The sequence below is a fragment of the Pipistrellus hanaki genome (genome assembly GCF_964339955.1).
Source record: "Pipistrellus hanaki genome assembly, chromosome: 19".
NCBI lineage: Eukaryota > Metazoa > Chordata > Mammalia > Chiroptera > Vespertilionidae > Pipistrellus > Pipistrellus hanaki.
This window is the reverse complement of record NC_140521.1, coordinates 4,942,782-4,961,390: the sequence shown is the minus strand read 5'-3', so window position 1 is coordinate 4,961,390 and position 18,609 is coordinate 4,942,782. Positions and strand designations below refer to the sequence as shown.

General features: G+C 51.7%; 1 protein-coding gene across 1 annotated transcript in view; it reads left to right on the top strand.

Annotated features, from left to right (window-relative positions):
• Window positions 1–2,838, top strand: part of MYO18B (myosin XVIIIB) — a gene marked incomplete at its 5' end in the record, with an annotated part of 150,699 nt that extends 147,861 nt beyond the window's left edge. The window contains one exon of the mRNA XM_084868469.1: window positions 2,639–2,838. The remainder of the gene's footprint in view (window positions 1–2,638) is intronic.
• Window positions 2,839–18,609: the final 15,771 nt, after the last annotated feature.

Here is an 18,609-nt window from a genome sequence, read left to right as displayed (position 1 = left end):
TAATTTTTAAAAAAATATATATTTTATTGGTTTTTTTACAGAGAGGAAGAGAGAGGGATAGAGAGTTAGAAACATCGATGAGAGAGAATCAGCGATCAGCTGCCTCTTGCACACCCCCTACTGAGGATGTGCCCGCGCAACCAAGGTACATGCCCTTGACCGGAATCGAACCCGGGACCTTCCAGTCCACAGTCTGACGCTCTATCCATTGAGCCAAACCGGTTTCGGCTAGCAGGCTAATTTTTAAGTTGGTGATTTTGTTATGAATATCCAAATGGCAGACAAAAGGTTCCCCACCCCTGGCCTAGAGGCAGTGTGTTGTTGTTGCTGCTGCTGCTGCTGCTGCTGCTGCTTTTAATGCTGTGACTGATGTCTCCTGAGGACGAGGGTTTGCAGAGGGGTTGGCTCATCAGAAACCCGCTGCCAGGTGCCACCTGTGTGTTCTCTTTAAAATGCAGACACGTCGGGGAGCAAGAGGGCCCTAGAGGGCAAGGCTAGGGAAGGTGCCGGCTTTTCACGCCGCTTGCTCTGGCCTTTTAAAGCCCCTCCCCCCGACCCCATACCCCCATCTTGCTTATTTCCAGTGCTCCATTCACCCCGCAGCTGGAGGCGCTGTGATGTCTCTCTGCCCCATCATGGTGGGGGCATGGTGGCAGGGGCAGGCCAGGGAGGGGGAGTCCTTGAGCATAGTGGAGTCCAGCTCCTGCATTAAGTGTCCGGAGAGAAACTGAGGCCCAAGGGGAGGGGAGAGGGGCTGGGGGAGGGGCCGCGTGCAGCTGTCACAGAGCAGCAGAGCGGGAGGGGCGGTGCACATGCTCTCCTGCCCCCAGCCCTGACCCTGGCACTCCTCTGCCGAAAGGCGGGAAGAGGCACTGACGGTGAGTAATGGCTTCCTTGTACTGAGCGTGTATATATACATCAGGTGGTCACTTAGTGCCCGCAGTAACCCCAGGAGGCGGCTGCTAGTATCTATTACCGCGTTACGGGCTGACAGACTGAGAATCAAAGAGGTTAAGCCACTCGCACCACATCGCGCAGGCGGGGCTGGGATTGGAAACGCCAGCTTCGCCACTTCCATCTGTAACGCCAGCCCGAACCCCAGGCATCTTCTCGGGGAGACCCAGCCACACCGATGGAGCTGGGTCTTTAAAGAGGCTGCCTCCATGGCCCTCAAAAAGGAGGTGGATGTGATCATCACATTTCAAAAGGGGTGTTGGGCCCGGCTGGTGTGGCTCAGTGGTTGAGTGTCGACCTATGAAACAGAAGGTCACAGTTCAATTTCCAGTCAGGGCACATGCCTCGGTTATGGGCTTGATCCCCAGTAGGGGGTTTGCAGGAGGCAGCCGATCAGTGATTCTCTCTTATCGCTGATGTTTCTATCTCTCCCTTTCCCTTCCTCTCTAAAATTAATTTTAAAATACTTTTTAAATAAATTAAAAAATTAAAAGGAGTGTTAGAACTCATGGACGCCAACCTCAACATTGAACAAATGAGGGAGACCTCAAATCAAGGTCCCCACCCCTGTGGGTCTGCCATCAGCCCAGCCACCCTGACTCCCAGTTCAGGAATCTCCGCCCAGAGGCAGGGCCAGCCTGGCAGCTCCTGCAAGGGCCTGAGCATCCCATTTCCTGGCCCCCGGCTGGCAGGCAGATCCCTTTACGGCAGGATGGGCGTCAGCGGAGGAGGAGTAAGACGCTCCCTCCAGACTCAGACAGACTATAACCCCACAGACCAATGATCGTCTGTGGCCACATCCATCTCCCCTTATCAAACCTCAGCGCTCGCCGCCGCTCCAGGCTCAGGCTGCAGGCGGGCGCTCGGCCCCAGCCCCCCTCCCGCAGGCGTCCTGGACCAGAGGAGCCACGCACCTCCCCCTCCCCCCCTGCCCTCCCTCCACTGCCGGAGACCTGCTGCTCTGCGAGGCACCGTCAGCCCATCAAAAAGCCATTGCCCCTTCCGCGGAGACCGCCTCGGATGTCTCAGAGCAAATTAATTTGACTCTACATGGCCTTCTCTCTGCTCTCAATTACCGAGGAGAGATCTGATGCTCATTTACATCATGGTGCTCCCGGGCCGTTTCAAAGGCCACGTAAAGGGCACCCGTCCATAAGGGGAGCAGCCCGCGGCAGCCGCCGACGCAGAACATCTTGTCTCTGCCGTTCCTCCTTAAACTCAAGCTCCCTTCCCCCGCCCAGACTGTCCCTCTGCCGGGACCTCCCAGCTGGAGGAGCCTGGGACTAAGCAGGGCGGCCCGTTCCCCAGGATGCGAGCACCTTACGGGATTTGGAACCCAAACGAGCGTGGTTCTTCCCATCCCCGGGCCGTGGGACCTTGGGCGAGCCACGTGACCCTGCTGAGCGTCTGCGTCTCAGCTGGAAAACGGAGAGAATAATAATCCCAGCCACCGAAAGTGACGCTGTGAGTCGCATGAGAATGCGCGGCCCCCTGTGGCTGTACTGAGTGTCAGGTCACCCCGCCCCGGGAATGCGGGTTCTGCACTTGTTACCCGTCCACGTGTCTTCATTCCGTTGGTCACATCTCTGCAGGATTGCCGCCGGGGCCTCCCCGCTCCCGCTCTCCTCCCCAAGACTCGGTTCCCAGGCCCCGTTGATCAGCTCTGACCTACGTTTGTTTCCAGCCTCCTGAGATGCACTGCCCTCGAAGACTTCCGACTCCGCAGAGAGAGATCGGCCCGGCCTCCCCAGGGGCCCTCGGTCCCACTACAGCGAGCACGGCCGCCCCCAAGAGGAGAGAGGGGTCCAGCGGAGGCCTCTGCCGCGGGGCACGGGGCTCCCAGTGTGCTCGGTCTGCACAGAATAAAAGTGTTGGCTCCCTGGCATCTGTGTCTTCTCTCTGTTCTCTGGTCCTGTTCCCCGGACTCTAGAGGGTTGGTGGGCTGCGAGTGGGGGTAGAAGGGCTCTGAGGAATGGAACGGACCCAGACTCTTTGTAGCTTTCGGTGACGTACTGCTACTTCTCTCCCTGAATGTCTACCTGCAAGGGTCTTGCTCCTTCTCTTCACTTGTCTAGGTGCTGTGCAAGTGTCACCTCCTCCAGGAAGTCTTCCCTGATTAGTCAAACTGGAAATAACCTTTCCATTCTCCCTTAATTCCCATACTTACCTCTATCATATTTCCCTTGTCTGTTTACTTTCCATACTGTGTGCATAGGTGTGGGCAAGCATCTAAGAAATTTTGATGGATGAATGAAGAACCAATGAAAAAATAATGAGGCTACACACACTGAATGCACGCGACACACTGACATATGTGCGTGCCTCTGCATGTCTGCCCATATCAACATCCAAGCATGTGTGAGCATCTCCCAGTCCCCCATACACCTGACATACGGTACACGGCCCTACCACACACACAACAGTTCGCCCATGTATAATACATAAACTACATTTGCATTGCACGTGAAGAAACGGATACCTGTTTCCTCAAACATCTTTGAAGAATTAGTAACAAGTTGGCTGTTTATTGATCACATACTATGTGCTAGCCATTATGCTAAGCATTCTATACATCTTGCCAGAACTTTAGAAAGGTCCTGAGGAATCATTGGACTTATTCCTATTTCCCACTGGCACAGTCTCCATGCCCTGCCCACCCCCAGCTCCCACCAGGGAGAGAGAAGCCCTGTTGGGATCACTGGTGGGTTAGTTTGCCGAAACCAAGGGCCTCAAATGGGGTGACAGCCCTGGATGCTGACAGTCTTTCTTCCCCTGGATCCTTCTCGCAGCCTCTACCTGCGAAGCCTGAATTTAACTCTCTTCTCCCTTCCCCAAGAAACCACTGTCCTGATTGGTGTCCCCCGGAGGTGAAATTTGCCTGTCTTAGAATTTCACACAAGATCACACAAAATATACTTCTCTGTGTGTGTGTGCAGACTTCTTTCACTCAGCAAAGCGCCTTTGAGGTTCTTCTGTTATCGGTGACTCAGTCGTTCCTGGCCTTTTTCTCTGAGTAAAGAGTTCATTGTTCAGATGTCCCGCAGTCTCTTGTATCTGCTTTCCTGTTAGGTGACTATTTAGGCTGTTTCTTGCTGTTATAAAAAAAGACCCGCTGTGAACATTTGCATCCGAAGCTTTTTATGGATGCTGTTTTCCTTTCTCTGGGATAAATACCTAGCTATGGATCGCGGGGTCAGAGGGCAAGTGTATGTTTAACTTCCTGAAAAGTTGCCAAGCTGTGTTCCAAAGGGATCCTGCCATTTTGCCTTCCCACCAGCGGCGTAGGAGGGTCCGGGGCCGTTGCTCTTTCAATTATAACCATTCCGGTGGGTGGGTAGTGGGACCTCCTGGTGATTTTAACCAGCATTCTCTAATGACTAATGATGCTGAGAACTTTTTCCTGTGCTTATTTGGTCATTTGCACCTATTCTTGTGTGAAGTGTCTGTCAAAGTTATTTTTATTGAATTCCTTGTCTTTCTGTTATCGAGTACGGATTCTTTATGTGTGCTGGATGCAAGCCCTCTGTCAGAGATGTGTGTTGCCGAGAGTTTTTCCAGCTGTGGCTTGCCTGTTTATTTTCTTACAGATACAGTTTGATGAGCAGGTGTTTTTATTTTTGCTGAAACTCAGTTTGTTGTGTTTCTCCCCCTCCCCCGCTGTGGGCATTCCTGTTTTTTAAACCCGTTTAAAGAAACCATTGCCTTCCCCAAAGGTTACCAAGGTAACCTACCTTTTTCTTCTAGTAGTTTTTGGTTTAGCTCTTACATTTACCACTGTATTCACTCATAATATACTAGGAATGTGCTAAGGGCTCAACAGGGAGTCTCTTATTTAATTCTCCTTAACTGTTTATAGGTATGATATTTTTATTGATTTCAAAGAGGAAGGGAGAGGGAGAGAGAGAAAGAAATATCAATGATGAGAGAGAACTATTGATTGGCTGCCTCCTGCATGCTACCTACTGGGAATTGAACCCACAACCCAGGCATGTGCCCTGACCGGGAATCGAACCGTGACCTTTGGGTTCATAGGTCGACACTCAACCACTCAGCCATGGCGGCTAAGCTCCTTAATTTTGTTTGGAAGTAGGTACAGACACTGTCTCCATTTTCATTTAGGTCTTTTATGGCGTTTTTCTCGTTTATTCACTTGTTTGTTTCACAAATACTTGTCTAAGATGCTCCTTGGACCTGCCCTCCCCACCCCCTACTCCCCATGTTTGCATTTGACCTGCATGTTGGAAACTCAGCCCCCACCCAGAGTAATCCAGGGGACAAGGGAGATGGTGACGATGGCCAGGAAGGATGTCACAGAGAAATTGCTTGGGGGAAGCCGAGCGAGATGCAGATATTCAAGCACAAGGAGAAAGACAAGGAAGGAGCGGGAACACCTGGGCAAAGGCCCAAGCTGGTGCTCCTCCCGCTGGGATGCTTGAGCAGGAAGAGCTGTAGACCACGATGCAGACCAGACAGCTGTTGAAGGGGGGAGGAGGCGGGATTGGGCCGGGAGCCTCAGATCACCAGCCACGTCTGATAAAGCCCAGCCAATCCGAAAGGGGGCTCTGGAGCACGGTGTTCGCCCCGCAGGAGCCTGGCCGTGGGCAGAGGCGCCCGCCTCTGGTACCCTGCTGGGTTAGGGCACACCTGGGGGTTGCCCTCCGAGCACGCGGCCTTGGTTTGAAAGCTGAGGGAGATCCTGAAGGCGCCACGGGTCTCGCTTAGACATCCTCTCCTCTCGGCGCTAAAGAGGCGCCCTCTGGTCACACTGTACCTCGCTCCCTGTGTGTTCCCTCCCTGGCCCGGGTCACAGCTGTGCTCCAGTCACTGTCTGCCTGTGTGCTGGCCGTGTCACCCCCGAGGCAGGACGGTCCACGAAGACAGGAGATCTTTCTTGGCACAAGGCAGAAACTCAAAACGTAACTGTTAGGAGGACGCCCCGGAAAGACTTGGGGCGCCGTCTGAAAAGCCGCCTACACTCTAGGCCAGCGGTCGGCAAACTCGTTCGTCCACAGAGCCAAATATCAACAGGACAACGATTGAAATTTCTTTGGAGAGCCACATTTTTTTCAACTTAAACTTCTTCTAATGCCACTTCTTCAACATAGACTCGCCCGGGCCGTGGTGTTTTGTGGAAGAGCCACATGTGGCTCGAGAGCCGAGGTTTGCTCTAGGTTCATGAGTTAGATATCGAGTGGATCCCAGATTATAAAGGGGGTGCGCTCTGCTGAACAGCCCCCTCCAAAGCCGCAGGTCTCATGCGCCATTTAAACAGCAGAGGCGCAGTAAATTCATTCATCAGGAGATAATGGGTGCGAATGCATCTCGTAAACTTTAAGAGGCTTGGCAAATCAGAAGCGATGGCTGTTTTGCAAGCATCGCACGCTCCTGGCCAAACATAATCAGGGTTCCATGAAGACAGAGCCGTGACCATCTTGTCCATCGCCGAATCCCCACGGCCCAGCGCGGCAGCCGCGGAGGCAGACGGGAGGAGTGAGCCGATGATCGGATGCAGAAACGGATAACCACAGGGCTGGGATGCCAGGGGCTTGGGGGTGTGCTCTGATCACACCTCCAGGGGCCAGGGGCACATCACATCACCTGTCTTAGCTTCCGTTTCCTCATCTGTCACCCATCACGTGGCATCTGCCTCTTTAAGCTGCCCTGAGCTGTCAGTGGGAAATGCCTGGTAAGGGCTAGGCCCAGTGACAGGCATACAACAAGCGCAAAATAACGGCAAACCCCCTTGGGCATTGCAAAGCCAAGATCCGGGTGAAATCCAGATGTCCCTCAATTTGAGATGTGTTTATGTCCCCATGACCCCATCCTATGTTACAAATACCTTAAGTCAGAAATGCATTTAACACACCTACCCGACATGAGCACCCCAGCTTAGCCCAGCCTACGGTCAGCGTGCGGAGAGCACCGACGTGAGCCCACAGCCAGGCAAAAGCATCTAACGCAAAGCCCGCTTTAAAATAAACAGTTAAACATCTCATGCAATTTATTCTGCGTCTCCCTCTCGCACCATCGTCAAGTCAAAAACCCATAAGTCGAACAATCGTAAGTCGGGGATGGGAGTTTCTAAATTTAAAGTGCAGCTGGGCTTGCAATGCAATTCTGAGCCGATGCTTAAATTGATTTCAATTCTTATAAGAAATGGCCTCGGAAAAACCACTCTGTTTATCTCTGGTGGGAAATCAGATGATAAAACAAATGAACGAGTGTAAGCAGCACCCATCGGGCGGTGGCTGAGGATATTAGCAGGCTGGCACCAAATGCACACGCCTCTGGCACAACCACAGCATAAATACCGGCTGGCAGCATGGGCACGGGGGCGTTTACCTGGGGCTGGAGACGGCTCACAGGTGCACCTGAGGGGTCCTGCTATCCACCGCGAGGAGGCGGGGCAGGCCCCCCGGGCCCAGTCAGAAGCCGGGTGTGCATAAGATCTCACTTAATTCTCACAATCAAGCAAGATCTCAATAAAGGTAGTCCTCGGGTTATGCTGGACTCGATGTATGTCATTTCGTGGTTACATCGTCATTATATATATATATATATATATATATATATATATATATATATATATACTCCGCCGAGACCGGTTTGGCTTAATGGATAGAGCGTCGGCTTGGGGACTGAAGGGTCCTGGGTTCTATTCTGGTCAAGGGCATGTACCTTGGTTGCGGGCATATCTCCCGTAGGGGGTGTGCAAGAGGTAGCTGATCGATGACTCTCTCTCATCGATGTTTCTAACTCTCTATCTCTCTCCCTTCCTCTCTGTACAAAATTAATAAAGTATATATATTTTTTAAAGTTTTGTCATTTCGACATATGGACATATGTGCTTTATGTTTTTTATTTTTACTACAAGTAAAGCTCAAAAATTATCATCTTTCTTTTAATTGTTTTTTTTTTTACTGTTTCAGTTTATTACTGCTGTGTATGTGCTCCTTGTGAGTGAGTGACATAGGTGCTTATGTAGGTGGGTTCTGACTCACGGCGAAAATCGCGTTACATCACCGTAGGAACAGATCTCCAACGTGACCCGAGGATCTGCTGTAATTGTTCCTACGTCGCAGTGAGAAAGCAGAGGTCTGAGAGGTGAAATGCTGTGCAGAGTCCCAGAGCTCATGGGCTTCGGTGCTGGGTCTGTCTCCAGTGAGTGCAATTTTCTTTTCTTTTTAAAATATACTTTTATTGATTTCAGAAGAAGGGAGAGGGAGCGATAAAAACATCAACAATGAGAATCATTGGTCGGCTGCCTCTTGCACGCCCCCTACTGGGGATGGATCCTGCAGCCCAGACCTGTGCCCTTTCTGGGCATTGAACCGTGACCTCCCGGTTCATAGGTCAATGCTCAGCCACTGAGCCACATCGGCCGGGCTGCAGTTTTCTTCCTAAGAAGAAAAAGGTGCGTTATAAAGTAAGACCTGCCTGTGGAAAACACAAGAACAAAAACAAAACAAGACAAAACAAAACAAAACCCACAATGCAAGGTTTCCTTCCTACCTCTTCCTCGATCTCTTTCCCCCTAGGGATAAATCACCCCCAGTGATGTATTCTTAACCTTCCCTGAGATATTGTTTGGGCACGGACCAGCATAAAGTGTGAAACACACACCTTTTATTTATCTATGTTTTTATATTTTATTGATTTTTTACACCTTTTATATAAATCCATTTTTAATAACGCAAATGCTCTTTGCTCTTGTACTTAAAGATACATCTCGGAGATATCCCTGTATCGGTACAAAAGAGCACACAGGATATGCCCCTCATGCCTGAGCCTATTCTATCGTAATTTTTCAGCCGTCCTCCTCAGTGAGCATTTAGATTCTTTCCATTGTTTTTGTTTTTTTTCTTCTTCTACATTGTTGTGATGAATAGCCTTGCTTATATCTCTGGATATATGCTTGAGGTCGTTCATAGGATAAATTCCTTAAAGGTTGAGTGCATTTTTGTGTGTATTTTCGTAGATATTACTAAACTCAGAACTGGTGTGGGTTTTCACCGTTTCAGAGTCCTCCCTCCCCTCCGCCCCCCCATTTGTGTTAATGCAAGGGGTGGCTTCATTTGCATAAGGTGCCTTTCAGCCCCTCTGGAGTGAACCCCAAATTCATGGTCACCCCACATCTTCCTGGAGAGCTGCAGCGTGTCCCAGAGGGAGCCGGGGGCGGGGGGTGAGGGAGAGCAACACATCAGCTCAGGACTGATAAAGGAGACCGGAGCTGGCCGGTGCCTGTGGGTGCAGCGGCCTGGAGGCGAGGAAGCTGCCGCTGCTCAGAGAGGGCACAGAGGCGCAGAGAAAGGAGATCACAGAATGCGGCTGGGCCTCGCTCTTGAGGGATTTGGATGTCAGGCGGAGGGACCTGGTTTGGTGATGAGGAGACAGACTCCACACCAGGCGCTCTCGCTTCTGATCCGTGACCTCAGTGGAAGGCTGAGAGGCGAGCCCAGCATCCTTTCTCTTTAGAACGCCAAGTTCATTCAGGGATGGGACAGACGGATGCTCTGCCCACACGTGCCAGCCCTTAGTTACAGAGTACCACCGCGCAGCCTAACAACCTCCCTTGCTCCTGGGAGAGAAACTATCTTACATCACCGGTGTGTGTTTTTGTTGTTGGCAGGTGTTTTTTTGTTTGTTTGTTTGTTTGGTAACCTCATTATCTCATTATATTCTGTTTACCAGTGCTGGGAGAGCCATGTTCTGGTCTAGGTTGGGGTCTTTGTGACCTAGATCTTTAAAGAGAAACGTGCCACCTCTGATCCTCTGAGAGTCCGGTTGCTAAGGAGACCATTGTCCTATTAGCTCCGTAAACACGGGGATGCTTGATGATGCCCGCGAGAGGAGAGGAAGGAAGCCCGCTCCCTTCAGACGGAAGGAGGAGAGACATCCTGGGGCCTGGGGTTGGCGAAGCAGATCAAACCACTCTGCGACTCTTTATCTTCCTGTCGGTCTCGGGGCTGGGAAGGAGGCAGGGGAGAGGGGGAAGCTCCGTAGGCATTTTTCAGCTAATCAACAGCCCTAGACTCCCGATGGTTACCTCTGGGAGCCCGGTGCCTTCCACAGGAGAGCAAGGCATTAAAAACACACACACAGGAGAAAATGAAGAAAAACAAAACCAGGAGAGTCCATTTAGAAGCAGCACACGCCTCTGTGTAGCTGGGTTAGGCTCCCGGTGAGGCGAGGCAGGCCAGCTTGGAAATGCAGACAGCAGCCCACACCCCCGGAGGACCTGGTTCCGGGCCTGAGATGAGCTCCCTCTGTCTGCCTGGGAAAAGCGTCCATCTATTTTCCGATGGACGGTGGCACTGCAGGGATAAAAGCGCTGCTGTGTGTGTCTCCTGCATGAAGAATTTATCAGAGGAGAATGAAGAGGGACTGACCAGGTGCATAAACAGGACTCCAGGGGAGTTTTCAGTTCTAACGAGGTATGCAAGGTACATCCAAGTCTGGAAATACCCACCTGTGATCGGTTGAGGTTCTGAGTTCTGGGGTCAGTCTCTGCGGAGCTGACATGGAACAAAGGGACTCAGTTTCCCCACCAGCTGTGGTTCATGGGATCATAGACCCCTGGACTGCAGATGCTGAGCTGAGGCACAATGAAGAGACCACCCAGCAACTTCCATTTTCAGAAGAAAGGGCGGAAGCCAGAACGGGTCCATCACCTGCTCAAGGTCAGAGGCCACCGCTAGAAGCCACGCACCCTCCCTCCCAGCCTCATCTACCTCTCACGCCGGGAGGGCTGTTGGCTTACACGATGGGTTGAAGAGTCTTCATTGAATTTACCCAAGGTCACGGCATCATGTGATCTGCCCTGCATTTACTCCACAACAGCGCTGAGCTGATGAGTCTATTCCTGCCTCGTTTTTCCTCCATTTCCCTCGCCCTCACGGTACTCAGCACCTCTCCTACCAACAACCTGGGCTCCTCCTCAGCCCTCCCCTCCTCCCTGCAATCCCTGCTCCGGCCAATCCCTGCCGAGGGGCCAGGGTGACGGACAGGCAGGGGGCGGGGAGGCGGACCGCTCCCCAGGAAATCCTCGGTGGCCTTTCAGTGACACAAAGAGATAGGAGCAGAATGGCTTTTGCAAACGGCATCAATAGGAAACCACGGAGCCCGAGTGCTCCCAGGCCCGTAATGAAGGCGCTTGCCTTTCCCAACAACACTTTAAGTCGGTAATTGGCCCAACAGGGGACACACGCTGTACATTGAGTCACAGAATGGCACAGAAAAATCCCAGGATGTCTCACCTCCCGCCCGGAGGCCGCCGTGTGCCCCGCCGAGGCGTGTTCCTGGCATTTGGAGGCGCGCAGCCCTCCCACATCTCAGGGCTCTTTGATGCGCGGCCCCCACCCGTTGCATTTTGGAAGGATGCAGCCGGCAAACCAAACCGCTCCGGTCACCTGGAAAAGGAGGTCTGCCCACAGAACAGCCATGGACCTATATCCCTAATGATCACTGTGTTCAGGAGAGGCCTTGAAAAGAGACAGGCCCATCTAACCTACAACAATAATAATGTCAATAACAGCGTGACTCGTTGGAAGGGATCAAGCAAAAGGAAACAACAAAACAACAAAAAACAACAATAGCCTCAGACGCAGCAACAGTAAGGGGATTGCCCAAGGGAAGGGGGTGGGGCAGGTAGAAGAGGGTGGAGGGGGTTCAATGGTGACAGAAGGAGACGTGGCTTGGGGTGGTGAGCACACAATATATCAAACAGATGAAGTGTTAGAGAATTGAACGCCTGGAACCTATATAATTTTATTAACCCATGTCACCCCAGTACATTCAATAAAAATTTAGAAATATATCTGTATGACTTGTTGGATGTCTCCTGGGTCCCAGCCAAGAGATTTACAAAACTTCTCCCCTTTAATCATCCATAGACTGTCATTTCACAGTTTAGGAAACTGAGGCACAGATTTCTGTAACCCTTGGAATTCAGTCCCCAAGGTCCAGCCCCATGGCTGGTGTTCTGGTCTACCCACTTCAGGCTCCCTGAAGAGAGAAGGCTCTGTAGAAGCAAGACGTTGATAAAGGACCGGGCAGATGGAGCAGGGCCAGTGCACGGTGTAGTCTCCATCCATAATTCTTCTTTTGAACGCCATCTTTCTCATCACAGCCTCAGCGTCCTGGGGAGTGGCCATATGCAGACCCCCTGGGTGAGGGCTTAGGGTCATGGTCACCCAGCCCCGTGCTCCCCCTTAGATCATGTTTGTGCTAAACGCCTCCATTCCCTGCTGTTACTCTGCTCCAACGGCAAAGATCGCTGGTTCCAGCCCTGGAGTAATTTACTGCGTGCAACTAGAAAACAACATATGTTGACTTGAATGATATTCAGATTTATAAACGAGAGACTCCAAGGCCTTCCAGCTGAGTGGCAGCGTTAATTCAGAAATTACTCACGTGGAATGGCAGAAGTGCCGAGAATACAGGTGTAAACAAGTGGCAGGAACAAGAGGAGCCCGATGCGTGGCGAGAACAATGAAAATCCCACCTTACAGGCTCAACGCCACTCAGCGTGGGGAAGGAGCCTCCGCAGATAATCCTCTGTAACAAACGCCCCTGAGCGGGCAAGGGGGACCCGTGCCGTTTTGCAGAGGAGATCATGGAGGTGGCCAAACACAGGAAGTGACTTGCCCAAGGTCTCTGAGTGGGAGGGGGACACCAGGGCTTGAATGAGGGATGCCTGGCTCTGGCCCAGTTCTCTTTGCACACCACCTCACAAGGCTATGTTGGCTGGTTCCCATCTGTGGTCCACCTGGGACTCTATTTCTCATTTTTCCAGCCCGTGGATACATTGAGTCTGCCCTTCATCCCCACCCCCAACTCTAAAGTTTACCCCCCCCCCCCGCAAAAAAAAGTGTTCTACCATGAGCCTTTCCAGTTACCACCTGTGAAAACTGATTGTAGATTCAAACTCAGACCATCGAGGGTCAGAAAATAGTGTGATGACGACTTAGGCCCTCTCTTCTCCTCCCCCGTCATTCATTTCTTGATTTTGTAGCTTTGGACCTGTTATGGCACCTGGTCAAATCAAAAGTACTTTTTCAGAGGAGAGTAAAGCATTTCAAAGATAATCCTTGAAAACATGGTGGGCATAAGTAAATTGTGTCACTCTTCGTAGACCCAACCAACTTCATTAAGATGAGCTAACGGCCCCTAATAAGGACAGCAGCCATCAGTTAAAATATTAATTACCCTTAACTGATAGGGTGGGCATGTGTGGCACATGTCTGTCAAGTCTTCATTGCCACACAGCACCCTTATGTTCCACCTTCTTCTCTATTCTCGGGTCATGGAATCCAATGGGACTGGGGAACTTCCCTCTTTTTCCCTTCCACCCAGGATCTACGTGTGTCACATGACCCAGACTTGGCCAATCAGAGCATTTTATCCTCTTGGCCACTGGGATTGGTTTAGGGGTGAGCGATGGCTTAAGTTGGTCCAATGAGAGTCAGCCCTGGGACTTTGGCTGAACTCTTGGGACTCCTGAAGGCCTCTGTGGTCCCCATTGTACCCTATGGCACCTATCTAGGGATGGAGTCAACACTTTGCCTTCAGGAAAGTAGGAAAAAAGAACGTGGATAGCCAAACAACCAAGAATTGCTGTCAAATTGCGGCGAACGCCCAGCCACAGCTACACCTGAAGCTCGTGCACCTTTCTATATGGCCGCCAATGCATCTTGGTTTGTTTAAAGTATTTTGAATTGAGTTTCTGTCATTGGCAACCAAAAGAGTCCTGATGAATATATCTAAGACCAGTCACATCTAGCCCAGCGCTAAGTCATGACAGGTGGTCAATAGTAAGTAAATATTGTTACTAACGGTCTAGCTGACAGCTACTGGGACCTTTCCTAGGCCAAGCACATTGAGTTACATGAAGTGCTGGGGTAGCCATGACCTACTTGAAGGCTTGGATTCCAGTCCTGGCTTCATCCCTTGAATGTGACCTTGGCTAAGTCACTGGATCACCTCTGCTGCTTTCAGCCCTGAAGGCCGAAGAGACCAGTGTCCAGAGGCCCCAGAGGGGCAGCCGGAAGAGTTTGGGGAGAAAGAGCAGCAGACGTGTGGAGCCAGGGACACGGGAAGCGGGGAGAGGCAGCAACCAATGTCCCAGGTCACGAGGAGCTCAGAAAGGCCACATCATTGAGTCCTGGGTGCAAAGGGCATTCCAGCCTCTTCCCAGAGGCGTGGGAAGGACAGGCGAACGGGTGTCCGGCCTCCGGGCCTGGCTAAGTGGCGGCAGGGGACTCTGCCCGCTGTCTGCTCATCTCAGCCGACAACAGGCCCTTTGTTGTCAGGGCATTTGGAGTCATCCGTGGGGGACATTTAGAAGAGAAAAAAAATGAGAAACGGGACACCCAGCCACACACAAAAGACTCTTTGCAGCCAGGGGTGTGTACACCTGGTAGGCAGAGGAAGAAAGCCTTGCATTCAGGTGAGGGGACACGGTCAAGTGATGCACCCAAGTAAGATGAGACTGTTATTGTCTTATCGGCACCTGGGGAAGCGGGATCCCAAAGATCCTTCCGGAACCTCTCATTGGCCCCGGGGCTTGGAGCCCTGGCTTCCTGAGGGGCGGGGCGCCTCCTCCCCTCGCACACAGCCAGAGACAGGAGCCTCCATGTGCCCGCGTCGCATTGTGGGGGCTGGGAGCCCTGGCTGCATGGCAGGGCTGTGGTGGTATCTGATGAATCTCTCTGGTCTCCATCCATCCAGGGCAGTGAGACAGGTGGCAGGATGGGTCTCGGGGCATTGTGGGCTAAGCGCCGAGTGTTACTGATGAAGGTGCAGCCTAAGGGCCTGTGTTCCAACAGAGCTTTGTCACTTTCTAGCTGTGCAGCTTTGGGCAATTGACTTAACCTCTCTGCTCCTCAGTTTTATTGTCCCTAAAATAGAATGACAATAATACCTCCTGCCTAAAACAAGAGGGGGGGAGGGGGTTGGAGGATTAAAGGTTAAATGAGATAGTCCTTTATCTGCCGCGTAGTAAGGACTCCAAAAATGATGGTTATGATTCTTCATCCTTCAGTTTTCAGATTAGATGCTCACCCCCTGGTAAAGCTTCTCTGATTCTTCCCTACACACACACATGCATACACACACGCATGCACCCATACACATGCAAGCATGCATGCACACACGTGCACTTACAGTCCTTCCCATGTTTCCCCAAGGAGCCTGTACGTTCTCCACCTCTGCCCCCAGCTTTTATCTCCAGATGAAGCAATTGCCTGCTTCTCTTACTCATCATCTCTAGGCAGATAGAAACTCCAGCTTGTTCATCCCCAGCCCCTAAGACTGGGCTCAGAAGAGGTGCATTGGGCCCGTCCGGACAATTCCTATTCCTCCCTTTGGTGTTCGGGTAGAAAGACCAAGGTCACAGCAGGCCCCGAGAACCGGACTCCGGGAGGGGAAAGCATTTGCCCAAAGTCACTCAGCTTGTCGATGGCAAAGACACGACCGACCCAGTTCTCCCGAGTCTCGTCAGGGCCGTTCTGGGCTCCTCCGGAGGCCGGACAAAGAAAACCCAGCTCCCACCGTGGTTGGAGTCTCAGCACTGCCGTCCTCCCTCTAACTTCCAAAGGGAGAAAGAGAAGCTTACCCCCCTCCCCGCCCCAATTCTCCCGGCAAGCATTTCACTTCCTGAGAGACAATGGGCTGTGTGTCCTTTCCAGTAAAGCACCCATGGTCTCCCCCAATCGCACTCACTGGCGACTGCTTTTAAAGAGAGTGATCAGCGGGAAGATGGGGGCGGGATCCGGGCAAACCCTGAGGCTCAGGTTTCCCCAAACAAAATGCCGGGCCTCCACTGTGGTTCCTGCTGTGAATCGTGTCTTTCAGGCAGCCCAGCCCTGGGCTGGACCGTCTGCGCTGATGCCCCTGGGAGCATTCTGGCCCTGTCCGGAGCGAGCATGCTCATTCTATTCGGTCCCATCACTCCCTGGGAGCCGCTGCGGGGTTCTGAAAGGGTGACCTCCCTTTTAGCCAGAGATGATGGTGGGACTTAGACCAGCGGGGTGGATGTGGAGATCAATGCCGATCACCTCTTCACCTGGAGGGAACCGAGGCCCGGAGCAGCTGGCAGGAGATCGCCCAGCGGGTGAGGGCAGAGCCCGCGGAGGTCTGTCCACTCTCCTCCTGCTGGCTATTTCCGGATCCCCGCTGGCTGATGAAACCGCCATGACCGCAATAGACTTGGAAGAGCCGCACACACGAATGGCAGAGTGCCCACTTAGCAATGCGGGCAGAGTGCCCATTTAGGCTTCCTCACGAGGCCTCCTTGGCAGCCGTGGGAAGAGACTTGGAGGACGTAAGATAAATTTGTTAGCTGAGGCTTGTTGAGCATTGCCTAAATACCAGAAACTTTCCCAAGAGCTTTACAGTCCTGGCCTCACTCAGCCTTCCTGTGACCCAAGGAGGCGTCAGCTTCCTGTTACAGGTGGACAGACTGAAGATGACAGAGGTGACGAGGCTTGGCCAAGGTCATGGGGTCAAGGGTGAGTGACTTACAAATAGAGAATTTCTAAATTACTTGTGATCAGAGCTGGACACAGGAGCTATCCTCTCACGGGATGATTGACCTTGTCGAAGTGCTTACCTCTTTCCCTCTATGATTGCACTTGGGTCCTCTACGATAGCCCATGGGAAGCCGATGTAGGAATCATCTGCCTTTGACAAGGATGGATGCTGAAGCCGGGAGGAGAGAAAGGTCTGGTTCAGGTAACAGACCAAGTTGGTGTCATGTCCAAGTGTCCAGCCTCCAGCTCAGGTCTCTTCTCCACTGGACAACCAGGAGCATCCCAATAGGGTCCTGGTGGCCAGAACTGGTCCAAAAGCTGAGGACTGGGAGGAGCTGCAGTGGAGAGAAATCACACCACTTATGCCGCTCATGTGTGCATCCTCCTCCGTTGCACAGAGAGGACAGCGAGGGAGGAGTCTTGGATGCAGTAGAGAGGTGGCGAAGGCACCCGCGGGCCTTGCTGTGGTCCTCACACCGTGTTGCCATTGGGGCTTCTTTTTGGTCCTCATTTCGTGGCCTAGACATCCCAACAAGCGGAATTCTTGGAGTTGAAATCTCGAAGCAGTGAGCTTGCCAACACGTTCTGTAATTCTCACCCCCTTCTCTCTTCGCATCTCCTCCCCAGCCCCCCCTCATACACACACACACACACACACACACACACACACAGACCTGTTTTCTGAATAATGAGAGGCACAGTACCCTCTGCAGCCTCAATCTCACAGCTATTTCTTGTGGAAATGAGTTTTGACCTTAATTAACTGTTCAGGAACTGGGCACCGCTGCCCACTGTGATTAGAGCAGAGAATTAGCCCCGAAGATAAACAATGCGTGCAGAGGTGGGAGGGGTGACTGACAGAATTATAGAGTAAGGGAGCTCATCTTCCCCCGCCCCCCACTTCCCGACAAAGATACTATTCAATTCATTGCAAGACTGATGACGTCATGGGAGATGAACATTGGGTGATTTACCCCTCTCCTGAGAAGTTCAATTATTTCAGAATCTCAGTCCCTGTCCAAGGTGCTGATAGGGCTCTTGTAGTGCCCAAAGAGTTGGCCGTTTCTATTATAAGAACTTCACGTTGGTTCTAGGTAGGGCTGGGACAATGTCTCGTCTGAGAGTGAGTGTCAGAGGTCATGGTCAGAAACCCGTTTAACACATGGATTCGGATTGACACATCCTTTATTGCTTCCGGTGACACTGGTCTCAACCTCTCAGACCTCTAATCTGTCTGTGGCTGGAAATGCGTGCGCTGCCTACTCCACAGGGACATTTAAAAGGTTCCATATTATTAAGTGTTTTTCAGAGTCTGGTTTTGTGCCCTGAAAATGTGGTGATGGCGATGATGATGATGATGATGATCATTATCATGATCGTATTAAGCTTTCAATAAGACTGAAGATTGTATACCTGGCATTGTTCTAATTACTTTACATGTATGAGTTTATTTAATTGTCCTAAAATTACCTCATATTATTAGATTTTATTATGCTCATTTTGTAGATGAGAGGAATACACAAACAGCGTTTACGTTATTTTCCCCAGCTCATAAAACGAATGCAGTAGGAGCTAAACAAATGCAGTATTACTGTGTGGAAAAGAGCAGGTGTACATGTGGATTGTGAACTCCCTGAGGGTGCCCAGCACTTCCCAGACCGGTTTCCCTGACTCTCCTTCCCTCAGAAAAGAAGTTCCCTGTCTAACCCTGAGGACCAAGCTCCCTATTGCCCCCAGGAGACTGTTCCAGAACTGTGGCTCCATCCTATTACCGTCATCACTGGGGCTTCAAGGCAGGACGGTAATAGGATGGAACCACAGATGCCCATTGGACCACATCCAGACACCTCAGCAGAAAAACCTGTGCTCGGCAGCTGCGGTCTAAACACAGAACAAACAAAAGGGAGGGAGAGCTGGGCCGTCAGGCGGTTCCAGGTTCGAACCTGTCTCTGCACTTGCATCTCCGCCCTTCTCTTCTCGGAGCCTCGGTTCCCTCCTCCGTCAGACTAAGAGGATCCTGTTCTCCACGGCGGCCAGATCTTCGCAGACTTAAATGAAAAACCACAGAAAAACCCATCAGCAGAAGAGCGGCCGCGGTGGAATACTATGCAGCCGGGAAAGTGAA